The 24,578-nt window shown below is 34.3% G+C and overlaps 1 protein-coding gene and 1 non-coding gene across 6 annotated transcripts in view; one reads left to right on the top strand and one right to left on the bottom strand.

Annotated features, from left to right (window-relative positions):
* LOC6574314 (furin-like protease 1) overlaps nt 1-24,578 on the top strand; it is a 173,644-nt gene that overhangs the window by 23,509 nt on the left and 125,557 nt on the right. The window lies entirely within an intron of this gene.
* Nucleotides 22,542-22,612, bottom strand: Trnag-gcc. Its single transcript has one exon. It is a non-coding gene; the product is annotated as a tRNA-Gly (tRNA).

Here is a 24,578-nt window from a genome sequence, read left to right as displayed (position 1 = left end):
ATTAATTTTTGTAATTTTGTTTTGTTTTGCTTCTTCTTCATAATTTGCGCTCTGCGGCTAAATAGTTGCCAAGGCGAAGGTTCAGACTGATTAATATGATTGATAAGGAAGGTCATGCACAGGCTTGAGTTAAGTTTTCAGAATAATATATGATAAGAAAGTTAAAGAATTGTTAAAAATTCTAACAAACTCTTTTAAGCTGAGCATATAAATTAGATAAAACAATTTTATTTTCTAGAAACATCCTAGTAGATAAACATATAATTCATCAGTCAAGTTACTTATATTGGTTTACTTATATTATAAAATCTTGGCTAATTTGCAAGATATTTAAAAAGAAAAACATTATTTTTTCAGTATTTTTTCCTTCAATTTGTCATATTTTTAAGTATTTAATATAATAACATAATATATGATATTTTAGCATTTTTATAAAATGATTTTAGCAAAATATTTATTTATATATTTTATTTATAAATTTTTAAACAGTATTTTGTGGAACAGTACAGCAGTTCAATAACCCTAAGACTATTTTCGTTGACAATCTAATATTATGTGATAAGCCCAATAGACAAAATGCTTTTTGGAGCTCGAAAATTCTATAATTAAAATAACATTAGCTTTTGATTCGAAGAAAAACAAGTTTGAGCAAACTTAATTTGCTAAAAACTTTGCAAAAACGAGGGAAAACCCGATTTCGATTTGTTAAATCCCATTGATATTTAAATGGCACATTTTTATTTTTTCTCTGGTTTTTTTTTTACACTTGATGACAAAGAATTAACAATTCAAATTAGACATTTGAAATTAATTGTATGAAATCGTAATGCACTTGACATTTGAATTTAATACAGCAGCGCATTGCAAACTATGTTGACAATGCTGTGAAATTAGCAAATGGGAAAACTATTGAGAAAAAAACTTGAAACTAGTTGGCAACTCTCTGGCGAAACAAATTGTGGAATGTAGCTGCGGTTGTGGGATGGGAATATCAGCAACAGAAACAAATTGTCGACAAAAGTTTATAATGTGAATTGCGGCGCTTCCTGTTTTGCTGACTTTTGAGCTGAGCATCATCATTATCAACAGCAGCAACAAGATGATTAACATGCCAATTATAATCAGCATTACGTTAGGAGGTCTCCGGGTGTCTGGCACATTTCCTTGGCACATTATTAATAATATTGTGCACAAGACGACCAAATGAAAGTTGGGCACACACAAAATTTCAATGAAAGCTTTATTAGGTTTTATGAAAACAGCAACAGCCGACGGCTGCACAAACCCAGAGCTCGATCCCCAGCGACGGCAAAATACAAAGTCGGCAGGGTCAGGCAGATGCCTCTGCATCATTTGAAAGGGGTCGCCAGGGGGGTTGCCAAGGGGTCAGTTGGCGGGTTCATTGCGGTTCGTTGCTTAATTTATGTGGCTTTCGGTTTAGTTTCTGTTTGTTTCATAAAATGTTTTTTTGTTTTCTTTTGTTTTTTTCTTGTTTTTTTTCATCGTGTTTTTTTGTTTTTTAATTTAAATTATGTATATCTTTGTTTTGCTTTATTTTATTTAGTTGCTAAATTTTTGCTTTTGCCTCGAGTGAATTAATGAACTGCCAATTTTAATGGCAAAACTAGTTTTTACTTATTTAGTTTCAATTCTGGCTGTTTATTATACTATATATATTCATTCGTATGAAAATTTATTGTATTGTATTATAATTATACGCATGAATGCATTTGTTTGCGTTTTGCATAATAAAATTGATATGCAAGCATTATTATTAATATTATTATTATAAATCTGACATGGCTATTACTGTAAAATGTTAATAAATTATTAAAATGTAAATTTATTCAATTTGTTTATTGGTCTGTTAACTAGATTATAAGTAATTAGATAAAATATTGTCTTGGCTTTTCTCTCTGTTTTTGTTTCGATTTCGTTGGGATTCCAGTATTATATCAGATAGCTGAAATGATTTGGGCTTACAAAGATTTATTTCTAAACGATATTAAGAGATTTTAGATTAATATAATATTAATATATAGCAACCAATAAGCCAATTCATGAGCTACAAGCTATAAATCGAATATTAGATTAGAATGCTTCTATAAGTAAACCGAATTTAATATCTATCTATATCTCTTAAGGTATATGGACTTTGGCATTTAGTGGTTCATAATAATTTTATTACTATTAAATCTATAATCTGAAATTGTTTATCCGCCTTTCCTGTTATGACTTGAATAATCTAACGCTTCTTTGATAAAAAGAAAAAGTATAGCTGGACTTTGAACTGTTGAAGAAAAATGCGAAATCTTTTAAAAACAAATTCAAGTAAAACCCTCAAGTTCAAAGGTTTAGTTACGTTGCTGACAGTTGAAATAATTGAGGAAGAACATTAACACACTTTATATGTTTGTCGTGTACATAGACACATACATTTTTGGAATGACAATAGCTCTGACATTTACAGCTATACCGATGGCGGTAAAAATAGATCAAAATGTCATTTAGATATGAGTAAATTCAATTAACTATCGATTTTGATAACAATGGCAGCAAATTGATGAAAGTAATGAACGAAACGCTGACAGACTTACTAGCTAGCTATCAGCTATGTGCTGGACGAACCCTCGTTTCGACTGCACACTAATTAAGCAATTTAATATCAAGTCAACTGGGAGCATTATAGTCTATATATAGCACACAGTAGGTGGCTAACAATCAGCAGGTCGAGTGCAGCAGCAGGCGCTGCAGTATTCTCATTGTTAGTTATCCGCCCTGGCCAGAGACCCAAATGGGTACAAGGTGACAGCAAGCAGCAGGGGATGGTGGGTGGGTGCGTTGGAAGCGGGGGTGGATTTTTGGATGGTCTACTCTATTCGGAAACGACAGCAGCCACTCAAAGTGTGGACAATACGTGCGAAAAATGCGACAGGAAGAAGCAGAAGAAAAGTGTGGAAACTGTGAAAAAGTGTGGACAGCTGGTGACAAGCAATTGTTGTATGCTCTCTCATGAGCGGAGGGCTAAAGAGGAGTAGCTGAATTGTAGCAGTAGTAGTAGTAGTAGTAGTAGAAGTAGTAGCTGTAGGTGTAGGTAGACAACCACTAGTGGCAGTGGTAGATGATGGAGGGTGGTTGTGTCTGGGCTGGGCAACGTGACTAGATGGCAGTTCAGTTATTCACGTGCTATTCACTGCGGTTTTCCACTGCGAGGTTTTTCCCTAACGGCCAACGGCTAACGCTTCCGGATACACGCGCCGACCCGCAAACGGATGTAATTAAGGATTTTGCGTGCCAAAAAGAAAAGGACGACGCACAATTTGCCACTACTTGGACATAGCCAGACAGTGGGATGTGCGTGTGAGTGACTCTCCCTGTGTGTGGTGGTGTGTGTGTGTGTGAGTCGGTGTGTTTGAAGTATACTTCAGTTAAACGTTTGCCTGTTTGATTTGTCTGTCACGAACAGCGCAGCGCCTCGGGAGCAGGAATCGTGCGATTCGCTTGTCATGCTAATTATACGCAATATCTAAAGTTCAAGTCAATTGCAGCTAATTAAGTCTGGATGTCTTGCCGAATATTCGTGCCATAGTTAAAATTAATCAACTATGATTACAATCAGATAATACTCAAAGGTGTGCCAAGCGGTTGCTATAATCTGTATGTGATATCCTCAAGTCGCTTAGATATGCTATAGAATCCGTTTATGAAATGTATAATATATTGCATAATATATATTTCTGTTCTTATTGTATATTTCTTTTCTACGTTTATATATATGCGCTGAGAGATATAAATAAGCTGTCAAGTTAGCAGCGTGCTTTGATTGCGTATTCGCAGCTTATTATCAATTCTAAGCAGGCCATAACTTGAGTAAAACGCCAAAGTCCCAAAATCACAAAATATCACTCTTGAAATTAATTTGCAAAAACCCACAAAAAACAAAAAAGTAAAACAACTACGAAAATCCTTTAAAGGATTCCGCATAAACTGTTTTATATGCAGCCACAATAACAAGTTTTAAAGATCATTTTACTAATTTGGTCAAACTGAATAAACAAGTCTAAACGAATAAAATAATTTATGGAGGAGATAGAAAACAAACACGAAAAAAAAGTATGCACAGCAGACCTAAAGACGACTTCGACGTCGTGACGTCTGCTTGGCAAGCTAATAGCCTCGCCTGCCCTAATACCAACCACTTGGTCCCAAGAGGCAAAAAAAAAAAAAAAAGAAAAATAAGTGGAATAGAAGAAGCTGTCACGAGTGTTTCATATAATAAAATAAAAGCCAACAAACATCATAAAATAACTATATAGACTTCAGATTAACGGGCAACCAAAGATGACGACGCGACTTGAATTTCTACGCAATTTAACTTTCGCATATGCGAATGAATATCAACAACAGTAACAACAACAACAACTGAAATGGGATAATAAATGCGATAGTCGAGCTACCCAAAGATAACCAAGTTAATATCCTGCCTAAGGACACCCTGTAATTTTTGGCAGAATATCATATTAAAATAAAATGCTTTATGTAGATCACATAATAATTTGAATAAAAAAATATATATATATAATTTACCAAAATAAATACCTATCCAATTTTGGCAATAGTTCACTGATAATACTTATGATATATTTCATAACTTTCTTATAGTCAATAAATTGATAATTATGTAAAGAAGTGATATATGTATCAGACAATTATAAATATATATTTAATTTAGTCTAAAATTGGTGTAAAAATCAATTTACTAAAAATAATTATTATTGATACGAGAAATAGTTAATCGATACTACTATCGATTGATAATTAAAGAGATTAAACAAATAGCGAAATATATCGAATGCATACCTTCTAGAATAGGATACAAATAATATGGTTATAGCCAAAAATGTCTACAGAGTATTAGAGATGTCAGCTAACACGCCAACAAGCATATCCTACACATACGCTATATGTTTGTCTGTGATATACGAGATGCTGTTTCAAAAAAAAAAAAATAATAATAAAAAGAAGCTAAACAAACTTTGACAATATTAAACCAATAATGGCAAAGACTTTGGCGACTTTTGGCCCAGTCCCAGCATAGTCCCATTCCACGAGGTCATTTATTTATTTTCTCTCTCTCTCTCTCGCGCGCGCTCTGTATTTGTAGACTGCAGTCAAGAAACTCATTTATTTGAAGGCGCAACAACAATGGGAATAGCACAAAAAAAAAAAATAAATAATAATAAATAAATAAAACCGAAAATAGAGTTCAAAGAATACAATTTGTATTACTCTAAAATATTAAGTTTTTAATCCAATGGTTTTTTTTTTGTATCTAGATGCATTTTGTAGAATTTATATATAAATATATATAGTCTATTGTGCTAAATATAGATTTGGCATTCTATGATAACTTAGCAATTTATTTAATCAGTTCACGAAAATATTTCGTATATTCCCAGAATCATTATTACTTGATTCATATGCGTTAATCAGTTGTCGAAAAACCCCTTATAAACCCCCTACGCATTACAATTTATTATGTGCTATGAGGGTATGACAAGCGAGATTATGAAGGGTATTACGAGTGATATGACGATTGTAGATGTATTATGTATTAGTATATACATATAAAATGTAAGTTTGTGCGCATTTTAATAATATTGGGCTTATAATTCTTAGATGGTTTAAGCTCTAAAATCTCTTTGGAAATCGAATCTTTATTTCTATAACTCTTACAACTTGATGAGCGTTCAGATATCTTCTATTCACATTACTGTTTCAAGATCTGAAATGGTGGTATATCGCATATTATCATTGTTATTTTGGCAACATTTCGCACATCATCTGACACATGCTTCCTCCTTTCGTTGTTGTTGGCATTGCTGTGGCTTATGTGAGTATGAGAGCATGGCCATATGAGCTATCCGTATTGACACTGCCAGCAATGGGTATGTGTAATATAATCATGATTTTGAGCAGCTTTAATATTATACCAACTTGAGGTCCTCCTCTGCCATTAGGCACTTGCCTTGGTCTATGCTGTCGACTCCTTGACTTCGCTTTGCAGGCATGAAATTTTTATTATTATGTCGAAAGTTTTCGGCTGCCCAGCGCATAGAACTTTTGTGTTTTGCTTTGCTGGCTCTTGTTATGCGATAAAAATGAACTGGCCCGCCGATGAAGCCTCGAAGCGAATTGGAAGTTCGCTTTCCCCATATAATATGGCTCGAGATATAATAAAAAGGATAACCGCCCTCGTTCGCTGCACATTCGATGTAATGTGGCGGGATTTTATCTTGGAAATTGCGTGTCCCACAGCGCGCTTTGATTTCGTTTTTGGTACTTTTCGTTTTATGTACGTCAAGATGTGACAACAAATTGGATTCTGACGTGCGTAATGAGCAGCATTTGCTTTTTCCGCTTGTAAAACATTCGAATTAGGCTTCAGAAAGCTGTTGACAATTCTTTGATGTCATTTGAAAGCGAATTGCGTGAAAATCGCTTTGATATTATTGAGCAGGCACAGGTTATTGTAGGATAATTGGCAATTAAATGAGGGAAACCAAAACAAATACATTGGCTTTAGGTTAGTGGTCACAGGTTAAGGAAATTTGAAATATATAAACTAAAAATTGATTGTAAGCTTTGCTTAGACAGACTTACTTTGATTAAACTGGTGAAAAGCAAATAAATTGTGCACAAATTTATAAATGAAAAAATGCTTTTTTTTCAGTTCAAATAAAAATATATAGAGTTTAATTTTTATCCTTTTGCCTGCCATAATTTCTCGTCCATTCAGAAGTCGATTTGGTTTTCATTCAACCCTTTCGACTGATCAAATTTTTGCAAATAAATAATATTGCAATTGAATGTTTAATGCCATTCATATAGAACTGTAAATGAAATATTAATCCTTTGTTGGTTTTCAACTTTGCACTTTTGACAGCACGAAAGAGCAGGTGCAAGTGCACTTGACTTGCGATGTTTTCATTTCGACTTAATGTGTTTCTCTATTCCGATTTTTTGCTTTTCTCCATTGTGGTGTTTTGCTCAGCTATGATTTATCAGTGCAAATATTTGATTTAGCATTTTCTGACTGCGAGTTATGTAAATAACCGTAACATGGAAATTGTAAAAATGTAAAAATAATGGAGGAAAAACAAAAATTGAATTGCTTATCTAATATTGAATTAATTATAAGCGCTCTGCGATAAGTAAGGGCCTTGCTTATCAGAGTAAATAAAAACCGAAACTCGTGGGCTGTGATAATTGAATGACAACCATTTCGTTGGGAACTGAATGCAATAACCTGTTGCCTTTCTCTCTCTCACCTGCCTGTTTTTGTCATTTGCTCATTCTCGCTGCCTCTCTCTAGTCTTTAGTGGAAACCTTGACATGAATTGCGACTCTTTTGATGAGTAAACACGTACATATATCCCACTCTTTGATTTCCTCGCATGCATTTGGAATTAGATTTTTAACCTTTTTTTTTTTTTTTTTTTTTGTTTATGAAGTTTCATTGTTGATCTAACACTTGCGCCCATCTGTTTTTATGGGCGCCGCTTGTTTGTTTTGGTTTTTCTTTGATGGCTCCAAAAGTGGAAAGTCTTTGTAAGCCTATGCGATAAGGCAGATTAACTGGACTATAGCTTTAAATTTTATAGTTTATATGATAGTTTTTAATTACTTTTATTTTTGGCTTGGTTGGCTCTTAATTTGTAGTCGCTTAAATATATTGATTAAAAAATTCGTATTGGCAGATTAATGGGATAAAAACGTTAGCTTAAAAATATATAATAAATATCATAATAAAAATGAAAATATATTCATTTGAATTATATAATTTATATATCATAATAAATATTCGAATTGGGTTGTTAAAAAATAGTCTGGATTGATTTGTTAAAATATTTTTTAAAAATGAATCACTTGATCAATGACTCAGCTCTGATTTAACGAAGGTGTAAAAATAATTTCAAAATTGTACCGAAACACCAGTTCTTAAAACACAGTCCATAAAAGCACTTTTAAAGATGTAAACATTAGTAGTTGCTCTATTTTAAGCACTTCTTAAGGTTTTTGTTTTTAAACTATACACATATATTATTTACTCATACAGGTGTTTATCTCATCTGGTGTTTTCTTTACTTTTAATTATTTCTTTGTACTTTCTTAACAACGTATCCTTGGCCTATTACACACTTGAAAATTCCACAAATTCCATTAGATAGGTTTGGCAGAAAAAGAAAAGGAATATGGTAAGATGAAGAACAAGATAGAATCACCGGCTTGGCAACAATAATAGCGAAATTAATCACACCTGGGAACTAAACTGTCAGCATTGTCAACCATGTCAACAATGCGGTTTATACAGACGCTTAATATTAGATTTGGTAGAGTAAGGGCGGCACCTACAGCTGCGTGTCCTGCGAATGTTGTCTAGCTGCTCCGTCTCCGGCAGCTCCTTGTGCGTTGACAAAGTGCGTCGACGTTGGCGTCGCCGTCATCGTTGTTGGCGTTGTCGTTGTCGTTGTCGTTGTCGTTGTCGCTGGCAATCGCAATGTTTATTGTCAACAGGCAAAGGTGGGGCGCACGCCTCAAGTGCTTGTCGAGTGGGGCAAACCACTTTATGCTGGGTACGTGTGCCTAGGCAGGCGCCAGGCTCCAGCGCGGCCTTAAACGCCGCCTTGGGGTTCTTTACTTCTCTGCTCAGCGTTTTGTTACTGTTGTTGTTGTTGTAGGCAGCAAGGGTCCTGGCCAGGGTTGTCGTGCGCCTCGCTTATACTTTACACTTGTCTGGACATTTGATTAATGATGCTTACGTGTCTGGCCAAGTTTGCTGCTGCCGTTGTTCGTTGTTGTTCCTTGGCATTTCCATTATATTCAGTGTCATTCTGGGGTTTTTAACAACTGATATTTTTTATGAGCAACACTTGCAGCCTTTGCTTAATTAAGTTGAAGTCTTGCCTGGGGTTGATTTTAAGCTTCGTGGCCCCCAAATCCCAACTCCTTTGTCTCGAGTGCCTTTTAAAGTGGTTTTCCTGTTGGCTTTTCCAAACGGCACGCCACCTGAATTATGTGTCTGACCTGAGTCATGCCGTTATTGCTGACTGATTTGCTTTGTTTTTTTTTTTTCGCCCGTTTTTCAATTGATTGCACATGTTGTATTCAATTGCTCATAGATTAGATAAAACTCAAATGTCTGCAGAGGAAAGGTATGCCATTCCTTCATTTAGTTCATTGATAAGCATGACGTTCGATTGTTGTCTTTTTTTTTTTATATCGTACTCTCATTTCACAGAGAAGGTATATATTTTATTTCATTATTAATAATACTAGTTATAATATTGTTTACATATACATATATGAAGTACAAGATTATTTATTTATTTTATTTATTTTAAATCTGAATTTTAAGTCTAGCTCAAATCTATGTAATTCGTGTGATTATTTAGAAATATTTCTACTTAATTTTCAATCTCAATGATGTTTTATTTTTTCCTGTTAAAATAAAATTTTATATTTTAACTTGTGTTATTCAAAATATATATATTTTCATTTTGATTTGCAATTACCTTTTATTCAACAAATAGAGCATTTCACGTTCGTATAGCTTTACTTACTTTTTGTTCATCTGCACATCAAATTTGTTATCATTATGAATTATTGAACATGAACTCATAATTGTCAGCTGATTGGTTTGTTGTGTCGCGCTCATAATAGTTTTGTAGAAGTATATATAGTATATAGATATTTCAAGATTTTTTTTTTATATTGGTTACTATGCCATTTTATGTGTGACTTTAATTAATTTTAGTTGCAATGCATATAGTTTTCATTGTTGCGTAGATGTTAAAGTCAAACTCACATTTACATACACAAACATCCCTTCCTTTTCTCTCTCTCTCTCTCTCTCTCTCTCTCTCTCTTTTCTCTCTCTCTCTCTCTCTCTCTTTTTCTCTCTCTCTCTCTCTCTCTCTCTCTCTCTCTCTCTCTCTCTCTCTGTATGCGTCGTGCCTTATGTTGTTCTCCTGTAAATGTCGCATGCATTGCAGTTAAATCTAATTGGATTATTACTGCAACCTGTGTGTGCCGCATGGCACTGCCCTTTGCTGCTCCCCTCTGCCATATTTGTTGATGGAGTTGCACATATGCTGCAAAGTTCTTGTGCACTTTTAGTTGATTTATGGAATGGAAGTCAGGCAAAGTTACTTAAATATAACATCCTAGCTGGCTTTATTCGTATGCAGCACAAAAACTAAGTAGAATGCTTCGTTAAATGCTGCAAAAATCAGAAGTGAGAACTATCATATTTTCTAATATTTTGTTTTGTGATTGTTTTTAATATACTGAAGCCATTAAAAATGGTAAACCAGGTTTTGCTTTGGGTTCAGTTTGTTGGCATGCATGATGAAATTCCAGAGTTTTTCCAGTGCTTCACTAGAAGTTTGTGTGCAGAAATTTTTTGTAGTTATTTATTATTATATATATTAAATAAAAAGAAAAATTTATTATGATGTGCACTTTTAACTTTATGAAAATGGAATATGCTTCAGTAAAATCAGATATAAATAAAAAACAGAGCTCTTTAGAAGCTCAACAAGTTTATTTTTATGTAATATAATTTTTGGTACATCAATAAAAGTTACTATCAGTATCCAATTTCTAGATCTAAGGATTTGAAAGACAGTTTTATCAAGTTTTCTCACGCCTTTTATGGGTAGATATAATAGGATATCTAATAAATTTATATGTATATGAAGATTCTTGTGTTGTTAGACAATAAACTAAGATACTCTTTTCACTTTTATTTATTTTTTGTTGTTGCTATTTTTATTTATTCTATTTACATTAAGTGCTGTGCAAATTTGATAAACATATAAAAACAATCGAAAATATAGTTATATAAATAAACATTGGAATGCTTGAATTAATTTCCCTGTTAGTGTTTATATTTTGGTAACTTAAAATGAAAACAAAGGTAAATGTTTGTGTTGTATATTCGATCAAAAGAAATAAAATAATATAAATATATATGAATTGTGTAAATATGTACTTTCCCATTACGTTAACAAATAAGAAATACATACAATTGCAGTTCTATAAAGTAAACATAATGATATAAATATTAGTGCAAAGTAAAATCAATATTGTGTATTGCGATACCTAAACCAAAGATAATATTTTTGTAATATAAATAATATAATATTCAGTGAGTAACATTAATATTAGGCTATAATATTAATTAAGATTAAAAACATTTAAATGCTAAATTGTAGATTGAAAAATAACCTTTCGGATGAGATATATATCAATATAGTATATTCAACAAAAACTAACAGAGTATACAAAAGCTGGAAAAGAAGTAGAAAAATAAAAAAAACCGAATATTAATGTTACTCACGGTATGTACGAGTATTTAAAAAAAAAATTATATATAAAAATTATATTTGCTGTTTAGATGTCTACAGTGAAAACATTTATAAACAATTTTATTTTATTATTTAAAATAAACAGATTATTATTATTCTTATATTTATTATAACTTTAACAAACACAATAAACGGTTGCTCGGTTGAGTACACATTATTTTAACAATTATATACAATATTTCTATTTTTATTTTTTACTACATATGTATGCATGTCTGCTCCTTTATCACTTAAATCGTAATTAGTCTTTACTTTTTGGCTACACTTTTCTCTCTGTTTTCCTTCGCCCTACGCTTTGGCTGTCGTCATCGTCAACGTCAACATTTTCGCTGTTGACCTGCACTTGAATTGCACGTTCGCTTCTCTGTTTGTCGAGTGCATGTTTGTTGCTGTTGTTGTTGTTGTTGCTGCTGTTGCTGTTGTCGCGGTTACTTTGTGCAAAATTGAAAATAATTAAACTAGAAATTAGTAGAGCGTAACTGTGGGCCGGCTCCTTTGTTAAATACAGCCCTGCCCTGCGCAGCTCTGCCCAGCCGAGCCCTGTTCGCGTTTACATGGCGGCTACTCTATGTATGTATGTGTATTTTCTTATTGTTCTCGGAGCTCTGTGAAAATTAAGGTGAAAAGGGGTATAATGTTTTGTAAGCTAATGCATGTAACATGCAGCAGGGGGCGTGGCCGGTAGTATTAAGTGTAGATATTCTCACTCTCACTCAGAAGTGCTGAGTCAATTCAAGTTGAGTTCAACTGTAGTTGAGCTCGGCAGCAGAAGATCATCATAATTTCCTTAATATCGGAAAAATATCAGCGATAAATTATTAAAGATATTAAGAGTTTCATTTGAAACCAAATTTATTGAGAGAGTAGGCACCAGCTTTTTCCAGAGTTTAGGGCATTTGCTGATCAGTCATTTTACTTGTTTATTTCAGTTATATTTACCCTACGCCCGTATTTTGTTAGTATATTTTTTTCACTCTTCAGCAAGGCTGCTTTTAAGGCATTGACTTAATTAGAGAAGAGCATGTGGAGGGTTCTTTGTGTGAAAGTTTTTCTATGCAGCTATTAAGTCGCCACATTTAAATTAGTTAATTTCGTCGTCTATTCCAAATTTGTTAAATATCACTGTTATTTTTTTGTAGTCAATTTTATATTTTTTATGATTTATAGATATTTTCATAATTTAATTTAATATTAATTATTAATATTTAATTTTATTTAATAATTGGTAATTTAATTAATGTGTAGAAAATAATGAATTAAGCAGATCATACAAAATAATTAAACAAATTGAAGAAAAAGAAAATATTTTGTTATTTTTTTTTTTTAAATTTTATTTTGGTTAGCAATATTATTAAAAATATATTTTTTTTTTAAATTCTATTTTTAATTAGTTTTAAATAATTATAATATAATATATAATTATATGAAACTAATTATACTGTATGATTATAATTATAAAATTTTAAAATATTTTCAAAAATTATTATATTTCTATTATTATATTACATTCTATATTTGAAGGCCATTTCTCTCAGTGTAGTTGAGTGCAGTTCGTGCCTGCAGTAGCATTAAACCTTAATTGTAAATTCTTTGATGTGTCTGGCTTAGTTTGGAGCTGCCTGCTGTTGGCTATGTTGGCTACCTTTTATGCCAACAATGCGCAGCGCTGCAACATGTGGCACTAATAACTGTTGCCACGGCTGCGCGCCAAAAATGTTGCTGCAACTTTTTATGATGTGGATGTGGATGTGGATGCTGTGACCGTTAAGTGTGCTGTGCTAGCGTCTATGCCGTTGAATGCTATGTCTAGTCAATGGATGCACGTGTTGCCTGCCACAAAAGTGCAACAGCAACGGAGCAGCATCGTGCAACATGGTGTGGCATGGCATGGCATTCGTATAATGTGCAGCGCTCCACTGCTGCATTTGACATGTGTTCCACATTTTCTTCAGTCCTTTTCTACGGGCTTTGCGTTTGTGCTGCAGCCAGCTTATTGCTGCATGTTTGTCGGGTGCCAATTGCCGTGAACCCCTCCCCCTCATACTGTGCGCATTAGTTCTTTCGCACACGTTTTAATTGAATTTACCGTTTACCGTTGCTCAGGTACATAGCACACCTTTCCCATTGCCAGCCCTCCTGGGCCCTTTGTAATACACCTGGAACAATGCAACGGCACTTTTACTATGGCAACCACATGCTGCACAGCGTCTGATTTGTTCTCGCGCAATGACCTTAAAAAGCTGGATTATCAAATTAGTTTTTCACTTCCAATTGGGTTCAATTTGGTCAGGATGGATCATAGTATCTATACCTATAGATATAGGGACAGAGATGAATATACGAGCATAAAAAATCTGTTAAAATAACTATAACTAATTTCTTAGCTCCAGCTATATTTATCATATAACTGTTAATATTTTATAAGTATTTGTATTTGAATACGAATGGCAAACAATAAATAATTCTAATTGGCAAATCTGCTTTGCGTCTTCATAAATATTTATACATCTACTAAAATTGTATTTAACTTCTTTTCAATTTCTATTTGCAGGTGCGTACGCTCTATTGACTCTGTTTCATTCACAAGTCTTCAGCGGTAAATATTTGTCCATTCAGTAATTGTCAGTGCGTAAGTCGAAAAACATTACTTTAAATTTTGAGGGTTACCATTTGAACAAATACTACGATGAGAATTTATTTAAAAAAAAAAAAACAAAAATGAATTCTACAAATTTCATTCTTTCTTGTGCTGTGAGTTGAATAAACAATAAATTCTTTTCTGATTGAAGGAGAAATATATATATATACATTTACATATGTATGTATGTACTATATATTTTTAGATTGAATTTTGATAGCGTCCCAAAAGCAAAGTACGAAATGAACTTGACACAGTTTTTCAAAAATGCCTTCGAGCTGTGCATATATCGGGGCATTAGCATAAGAAGCGCGAATCGAATTTCAATTTCAAACAAAAAACGTGTGAAATAAAAAATAAATAGACTCAACACGTGAATCAGCTGAGCTGGCAAGGCGACAGCTGTAAAAGTTTACATTTATAAATATATATATACATATATTTATATATATAAATATATATTTCTACATACTATATGCATTCAATTGAGAAAGCAACAGTTGTTGAAATATTTTCACGAGTATCGGAAGTTGAGTTTGTTATTGAATAATTATATTGTGCAATATTTTTGTTTGTGAAAATTCTTTAAGCAAATTGTAAATATATTATATGCTATATACAGCTATAACTTGTACCTTTTATATAAACATATGAACAGTATTTATTATATACATAAATGCATCAATATATAGATAAATGCATCAATCCCGACGTCCCTCATAGCGCAAAGTTCCGTACTCATTTAAACAGTAATAATAATAATAAAAGTAATATTTTTTACAATATTTTATCACAAGACAAAAACTCACATGAATATGAATATTAAATAATATTATTATTTAGATTGCATTTACCAACATTTTTAAATATATGAATATAAATATATGTAGATATATTACAAAATACATTCATATAGAATACATATCAATTTTACTGTTCCCTGAATTAATTGCCATGAATAATGGCAAATTATCTCCACACTTTCAATGCCCTTCTCGCTCACTCCCAATTATTTAGCCATTTCACACATATTTCTTATACTTAAGCATCATTTAAGCTTTAAGCTATGCCAGACAATAGAAACAATTGTTAACCCGAAATCGTGAACAGTGACAGATTTATGCATTTCGAAGGGCTTCACTCCTTCAATCCTTTATTTGTTTGATTTACATAATAAACTCGGATGAGTTTGTTGTCTCTGGAGGTGACAAAAAGGGAGCTAACCCCATAGCATACACACACACACACATACACACAGACACACACATACACACAGCCAGAGGCAGAAATATCTGCATAATAATACTTGGTTGACAAAATTGAAAACAAATTTAAATGTTAATGCGTATTCCCAATTTAATATATGCCACACAATAAGGCGACGCCACGGAGATTAATGAAAACCATGCTGTAATTCCCAATTGTGTCTTACATACAGATAAAGACAAAGAGAGAGGATGAGAGAGAGTGTGAGAGAGAGAGAGGGACAGGGAGAGTGTGCGTGTGTTTAGATAGTAAGCTTGTGGCCGGGCACTCAAGAGAGTGAATGGAACATGTGATTGTTGCATGCTATTTGCATATTATTATATTTAATATTTATAGAAGTAGCTTGATGGATGGATTACAATGTGTGAGGAAACTTGCTGCCCTAGAGATGAACGATGTATATGTATGTGCATGTGGTTAATTGAAAAATTGTAAATGCGCAGATAATTCAATTTTAATTTCATTAAACGCAGCTGACGAGACAACGAATAATAAATGAACATAAACACATTCATTTTAGACACAGGATAAAGTTGGTTATATTTGTATATATTTATTTGGCAGGAATAACATTTTTAGATAATCCACTCGAAAAACTATGTCAAGCGCACACCCAATGAAACCTGATTCCATTTAATGTCTTCATCTTGTGGCTGCCACAATCTGAGACCCATGATCATTTCCCCATGCGCTGTCATCACTTTTATGGGAGGCCACTGTTGAGATTTGAAGTTTGCTTCGATTACGCGACTTCCGAAAATGTCTTGCCTCTGTGTGTGTGTGTGTGTTTCTCAGTATGTATTACTACATCGAGCGCTTCACTTTGAGTCACACACATGCGAGCGTGCGAGCAAGAGTGGGATAGCGTTATACGCTCAGCGTGTCAATGAGAGAGAAAATGCATTGAACTGTGTGGCCAAGCATCAGGCATTGATGTGGAATTAATAAAGCGTAGCCTGATGTGCGCCGACTGCAGCTTAGAGAGCAAACATGCGACAAAAACAAATGCAAATAGTGGAGTGGCAGAGGAGCAGACAGAGAGTGGGAGAACGGGAGAGTGGAAACTAGTGGAAATGTTGCTAGTGTAGCAGCAGCAGCAGACAGAGTAGTCTGAGCTGATGCTATAAAAGCGATTTATTAATGTCAGTCAGACAAGTGGCGGTTGGCGTCAGCAGCAGCGGGTGTGCGTATGAGTGTTAGTGTCTGCGTATGTCTCTGTGTGTGTGTGTGTGTGTGTGTGTGTGATGGCAGCTATCGGGTGCATAGTCTCAGTTGCAGCGTCTGGCTCAGTCGCCGCAGTGCCAAGCGCATGTTTGTAATCATGTTGCTAGTGATGGGCATCAGCTCATGTTACTGCTGCTGCTGCTGCTGCGTCTGCTACTCTTGTTGTTGTTGTTGTTATTATTATTATTGTTGGTGTTACGGCTGCGGCTGCTGCAGCTGTTTACTCAACTAGTTAGGTGCATGCGTGTGTGTGTGAGTGTGTGTGTGTGTGTCTGTTCTGAATAAACCGTGCAGTACACGCTCTGGGCGCATTTGTCTTGCGGTAGAGTGAGGGAGAGAGAGAGCGAGCGAGCGAAGTAGAGATCGAATGGAAGTTCGTCAGTTCCGTTACAGCAACGAACAGAGAAAGAGACAGAGAGAGCGAGCAAAAAAGAGCGAAAGCTAATGGAAAGTGCGGATTATGAATGCAAATGACAATATTAAAAAACAACAAAAAAATGCAGTTTTCCGCGTGAAAGTCGAACGTGTATTTTAAATAGGCTAATTGCAATGTAGAGACTGCATTGAAGACCCGTTGAGAGAATAAATTTTCGTATGCTGACATTATGCAACTTTTTCCACTAGATTCGCACTGGCCTACTGTCCCGCTGGGCTGCCGTTCGGCTCATTTGGTTCGCCTGGCCAACTGCTATGGCAACGTTGACTGTTGCTGTTAGCTTGTCGTTGCTCTTCCAGGGCAGCATTAATGTTCCTATGTACATAGAGCTGTCATTTGCAGCAGCCCCAATACCAACACCAACACCAACACCAACACCAACCCCAACCCCAACCCCAACCCCAACCCCAGCCACAGCCCCAGCTCATTCATTTGCCAGACAGACAGTTGGCCAATTGTTGTGTGTCTCTGCCCTCTTTAGCATGCATCTTCACATATTTATTAAATTGTTGCACTGATTGTGAGATTTTAAATGTTGCCTGTCGTCCGCAAATGGAAGGCGGTAATTTTTCTTTTGTGCATTTATTTACCCCGTTATTGTCATTGTTGTTGTTCTTGCTGGCGTATTTTACTTGGGACTTAGGCGTTGGGGTAGGTCGCCTACTCTATCTCTTGTCTCGCTCACACGTGTGCGTGTGTTATGTTTGCGTTTTGTATTGAAATGTTTGTTTATTCCCATGATTTTGGAGGTTTGCTTTTGTTTGCCTAAGTCCTCTTTCTTTCTCTTTCTCATTGTCTCGCACTCTACCTCCCTCCCTCTCCATCATTTCCAATTCCTTTCAGTCTATCGCTCTGTTGTTTGTTATATCCGCTTGGGTGATTCTCCGGCGAAACATTAGCTTGTGACATTTATGGCAGCTCCACTCAATTATCGGCCACATTTTTGTAGCTTATGCGCCATAAACATATCGATTAGCACTTGAAGTAAGCCTCTTATGGCCGCACAGTGTTGATAAACAAGAGAAAAATGTTTGGGGTTATGCAAACGTTAATATTTCCATTGAAAATTTTCATTTGGTAACATAACTAAATTTGGGTCACACATATTTACAAAGCATTTGGTTATTGGTTTTTCTTTAAGTTTATCTTAAAGTTGAGTTTCTGGAATAATACGAAATGAATAATAGTAGAATAAACTCTCTAAATATGATAAAGCCCTTCATTACTGGAATGCTTGAATATTATTTTTTAACTTCTGTTTGTTTTATGCCTTCAATTAAATTAATTAGGCCAGTTTTTTTTCTTCTGCCATATACCCAGAGCTTATTCAGGCAGGCTTTCTCAGCAATCTTTCGAAAAGCACTTCAAAATGAAAAACCTCACTTTATTTTCTCAAGTGAAGCAGATAACTTTTACCTGCAACAAAATGCAAACTAAAAGTTTTAACCAGTTCCAATTGGAACTTTGCAAAGCAAAGGCCATTGATATATGTATGTATATGCTATATGTATGTAAGTATATATAGTATATATCCATCAGAGCAGCATCTCGCGTATCTGCTGTGGTATTAATTAACTAACGCGGAGGGAGAAAACCTGTCGAGTTGTACGAGTTGAAAAATCCTATGCGCCAGGTGCGCTGTGCTGCGTGAAAAACTTTTGCTTAAAACTTTGACATAAATAAGTGCACTCGCGACTCGTTTGGAGGAGGCGCAGATAAGCCGCAAGGAAAAGGAAAATGTCAGAGCCATTTACAGAAAGAATGCGAGCGAAAAATAAAAGAATAGGAAAATCAAATTACATTTAAATGGGAATTCGTTTTGTAGTTTATGCTCGAACAAATTAGTAGCCCCAAATACTTTATGCAAATTTCGAGGACCCAAAAAATCTCAAGTATATATACATATATGTAGCTTCAGCAATCCCTTCGCAAAGTTGTGATTGTGTTAAAAGGAGTAAACACAAAAAAGTGCGCCTAGAGAAATGGTTAAGCACATATAAATCCGGCGCGCGTAAAAAGGGAAATAATATTGTGATCATTGGAGCAAAAATGTGCATAGAAAAAAGCATTTGATAAGGGATGCCAACAAGAAACCACAATACGCATATTTCACACACCCACACTGCTTCGGGGCAAGCGAACAACACGCAAAAAACAACAAAAAATTGACCCTAATTTTGTTGTTTAGTGTAGGCAAACAAGTGAAAGAGTGAGAGAGGGAGAGTGGAGAGGAAAAAATAGCAAAAATTATGTGCGAAATGTGAAAGATGTGCAATTCATATTTGCTTTTTGTGTGAGTGTGTTCTGGAGAGAGGGAGAGAGAGAAAGAATAAGAGTGAATAGCAGAAAAGTAAGAGGGAGAGGGAGAGAGCCGGCTTTAGAGATGGATTTGGAACCGGACTTGGTTTAAGCTCTTGCCTTCAACTTGGCCTTCTTCCTTACCTCCCCACCCCACAATACCCTTTCCCGGTTTCTGTGGGTGTGTGTGAAATTTTTGCTCATACAGTTGAGTGAATTTGACAAATTGTGTGAATGGCACAAGCCAAACGAAAGCAGAACGACAATGCAGACTATTAGATGCCCTGTGCGCTGAGCTCAACAATTTATTTACAAATATTATAATAATAATAATATAATAATAATAATAATATACCAGCGAAAATAATAATATTTTTAATACATTTTGAAAATTAATAAGACTTTTAATATTTCAAATAAATTGAGTTTTATGGCATATGATATATATTCGTATATTCACATTTATATAAGAGATAATCTATGTGTACATATGAATTTCTTATATTGAATCTATCAATCTTTTTCAAAAGAGAGTCCATCATGCCTGCAATCAACCATAACACATCAGAGAGAAAGAGATGGAGAACGGAAGTGGCAAGGATTCAGTTTTAGATATAGAAACTTAGGTATATATATTTGTTTGTTTGCTTAGCTCGAAATACAAGCATGTGATATGTATGAACTAATGATTATTAATGCTGATAAGGATTTATGAAAAGTTTGCAAGTGAGTTGTGTTTTTTTTTGTAATTTGTTTTGTTTCTTCGTTCGTTTGGGGCTCTGTTAAATTGTCTGAGAAATGTGCCTGTTGCCTTGTCTTAAAAGTGTCCAGCAATTGAAAAGGAAATGAAAATGGAATATAAAATGTTAAAAAAGGGACGAAAAATGGAATAAGGAATTGTTGTGCGGATATAGGAAAAGGATTAGGGTAAGCATTTATTTCAAAGGCATCTACAATTGTGTGACATAAGAGGATATCATCTTCAAGATATATTAGACAGATTAAGCATTTTAGATAATTTGGAAACCCAAAAAATCTCAAAAGTGAGCTTACTTTCTATACTGGAAAAATGGAATTGAAAGGAATCTATTTAAAACAAAATTTAAATAAGAAATATTTAATTTAATTTAAATTGAAATTTTTCATTAACTTTTAATTAATGTACATTTTATTTTATTTATCTTAAAATGCATATAATTAATATTGTCGTGAAAAATGATCTGAATCTAAATAGTTCGGCAATGAGAATCGAATGAAATTTTTATTAGCACATAATGAAAATACAAATAATTTGCCAACAATAAAAAGCATTTATAATTAAAGGGCAGTTCAATTACAATTAGTAACAGATATTTCCTACACATATACACATATATTTATTGACGCATATATACATACATGCATATAGTTCGATATGGTATCGCTGGGCAAAGCAAATAACAATTGCCAATTACGCATAAATAATTGCGACTTATTTTATATTTGAACAGCAATACTAATTGCGGCTAATGAAATGCAATAAAAGGCCAGTAATGCAAATTTAATTGTCATTAGCATGATAAACAATTTATAAACAATGCGGGACAGCGCTGGGATTATATAATAAACGATAGGCAAACACCATATATAAAAAAAAAACTTTACTAAAACATATCCGAGAGAATTCAATCATTGATTATATATAGAAATGCGGACAAATTACCTAAAATTATATGAAAATGAAATCGTCAATAAATACCAATTTTATTTGGAAATCAATGTTGTATATAAATTTTCATTCAACTCATTTATATAATTAGCTTCAAAAATATCTAAATAAGAAGTTCGCTTGCCTTGGCCCAGTTCATGCGCATTAGAGCAAACCCATTTCAAAGTGCAGCTACAGCTTAAGATTAATTAAGAGTGCCTCATTAAAGTTGCTGAAAAGGCAAACGAAAATGTGACAAAAGCTTTAAGCCGAGAGTGGGAGGGAGTGAGACAGAGAGAGGAAGAGAGCAAAGCAGAGCAGAGATAAAGTTTCTCTCTTAGGTCTACTGCGACCAGACAGCAATCGATATTTTGTTTCAACGAAAATTTGACTAGCTAGTTGTATACCCTATATATGGCAGATTTAAAGAAGAGGTTATTAAAATTAAATTGAGATTAGTTCCAATACCTCGTCTTATATGCATCAATATAAAATTAACTGAAATTAAATCAACATAAAATCTCATTTCATTAGCAAGTATTTATTTACCCACTACATAAAGGCATTGCAAGCTGTATGATAAACATCGTCTGAGCTACATTAAATATTATAATAGAGTATTTTTTCTATCATACAGTTCGACTATATTTATTTAATTCTATTCTGTGTCACGCTCAAATCTTTTGCGTCCAGTGTTCAAAAATATCGCAAACTTTTCCGTCTGCACTTGATGCTAATGATTGTTTGATGTGCCCAGCTTCGAAATTCGAAAAGTGATTTTGCTCAAAAGATGAACAACATTTCGCCAGACACCATCGAATGCTGAAATCAACAGAAACTTTTGCTGCCTATTTTGCTCGTCCTGCTGCTTGTTGATATTTCAGCTCAATTTATATATGTACTATGGACAGATATATCCGTTTGGACTGTCCTTTGCAAGTGGCACACGAAGCGCAGCGAAAAAGTTTTTGTAATTAAAGCGGCCAATTTTAAAGGCCGTACCAACTGCCTGCCACACTTTGTGGCACTGTGTGTTGCACATTTTTAGTCGTCGCGGCTGCTGCGGCGACGGCTGCATTGAAATTCATAGTCTAGTTTATGGTCAGGGCCATGCGGCACAAGCTTTTCATTTTCGTTATTTTTTTCTCAGTTTTCTTTTTTTTGGTTTTGTTTTTTTTTTTTTGTTTGTGTGGCACGCGGAAGTTGTTAGCATAGCTTTTTGATTGGTTTGGACGTTATTTTGTAGGGCCTCTTTTTTGTGGCTTAGTTGAATGTACCCTAAGATTTATGGCCATATGCAATGTGAGCTTATTCAGATAGTTGGTATATTTATGACTCTTGCTGGCCACTTTGAAATATGTCTTACCAATTCTACTTGTCATGCTGCTAACCACATGTACTCGAGTGCTAAAAACCTCAGAGGCAATACAATTGTAATTAATTTTGATTAAATTATGAATGAAATTATTTCATAGCTTCTATAAATGTATTTTTTCATATTTATTGGGAAACTTCATATCTTATGAATTAATAAATGTAAAATAAACAAAAAAACTGTTTTGCATCGGCCGGGAATCGAACCCGGGCCGCCCGCGTGGCAGGCGAGCATTCTACCACTGAACCACCGATGCTTTGTTAGTGCTTGTAGATAAACTTTTAGTCTGTTTCGAACTTTGTTTTGACTTTCAAATATCTTGTTGTTTTGTTTCACCTCTGTTAACATTTTAAGGTTTAGTAAATCTAAGTTTCTAATATTAAACAAGGTAAACAAGGATATAATACTCTGAAATTACGAACTTTATTACGAACTTATATTTCGACAATTAAAAGTTTATGGAACTGTGAAACCTTTGATCTAACTTTACGAAAGGTCTACTAATGCAATCAATAAACAACCTAGTAGAAACATTAAAAATTCGTCCTTAAGGTAAAGGATATACTAAACACACGTCGAATGTAGAAAAGTGGCAGCTTTTATTGTGAATGGGAATGCCACAATCTTTTGGGGGACACACTTAAAACGTCTTGAAGCACACACACACTTAACCCATTAGCCATGTGTTCTTGGACCACATAAACTATTAGTTTAAATTGTATAATGACCAGCAAAACACCAACAAAACTAACGAATACACAAATTAACAAAACGTTGAGCTACAATTTGAGCAGGACAGAGCGACAGCGCCCAGAGACCTTAGCCAGAGTTTCTAATTAAAAGTTACAGCCCCATTGCATGGGATCAAAAAGTACACACATGCAGATAGACACACCCTTCTTCTCGTATCTGTTTCGGTATATGCAAAAATACTGTTGACAACGTGAAATTAATTTTACCCTTGGGACGTTTCTCTTCTCCTTTTCTTTTTGGAGACTGCAACTGTATAATGATTCCCACATGCGTTAGAATTCATAACTGGCTATCGTGCTGGGGCTCTTTCCATGGAGTCGAGAGGGTGGGGTGGGGATACAGTGGCCTGTTGTCTGTTGTCTGGGGCTTGTGCCGGAATGGGTAACATGCTGTTAGAGTTTTTGGGCGAGTCAGCAGACCAAAAGCAATTATAGTGAAGCTAGCGATAAGCCAACGATAGCTAGAATAACAATAATGCGAAACATAATAATAACAATAAGTACTTGACTCGTTACTTTTTACACCCTGTTCACCAATTGGCGAATGGGGTATATTTGCGGTGTGTAGCTTAGAATCAATTAAAAATTTGCCTTTATAATCATTATTATTAGCAACTTTAATATTAGAATAAGGATTAGCATTATCCTTAGCATTAGCATTAGGATAAGCATTAGGATTAGCCTAAGTATTAGCATTGGCATTGGTATTGGCATTGGCATTAGCATTAACATTAGCATAAGCATTAGTATTAGCATTAGCATTAACATTACCATTGTACCATTGACATATCGGTTGCCTTTAGCATTAGCATTAGCGTGCGCATTACCATATTCTTGCAAATATCATTACTAGTATCAATATAATTATTATTATTGTTGTAGGCATTTCATTAGAGTATAAATCAGTCGTTAAATTATTGCATGCTTTATATTCTGTTGCTTTCGATTTCAACTAGCTATGTTCTCATTTGATTACTATATGTGTTTATTTATGGGCAGCTATGAAATCAGTTCATTGGTCGATTTCCCAAAAAGTTTACCACCTTAACACGACCGCAAATTAGAACTGTGTAATAGACTCCTTAATGGATTACAACGGGATCCCACATCATGTTAGTCCATTTGCCCTCTGTGTCTGCCTTTTTGTGCGGTGAGGACGCTTTTTGGCAAAACCACAACATAATTCCATATTTTATATAAATTTTGCTACAAATCATATTTGGCTAAAAAGTTTTGTATCCCTCCACTTACGGCTTGCGGTTGCATTTGCCAAAATATTTTACTTTCATACATCTATTTGTGGCATTTAAAAATGTAAAATGCTCGTTTTTTTATTATCAATACTACATTATATGAGAAATATTTTCTCGTTATTTAAATATATACATATTTAACAGCCAATAAAACATGTATAAATATATATTTATGCAGGTGTATAATTTATATATTATACTTTTATATATACCATAG

This window comes from Drosophila mojavensis, unplaced genomic scaffold (assembly GCF_018153725.1).
Source record: "Drosophila mojavensis isolate 15081-1352.22 unplaced genomic scaffold, ASM1815372v1 contig_277, whole genome shotgun sequence".
Lineage (NCBI taxonomy): Eukaryota > Metazoa > Arthropoda > Insecta > Diptera > Drosophilidae > Drosophila > Drosophila mojavensis.
This window is presented reverse-complemented; position numbering and strand designations above follow the sequence as displayed.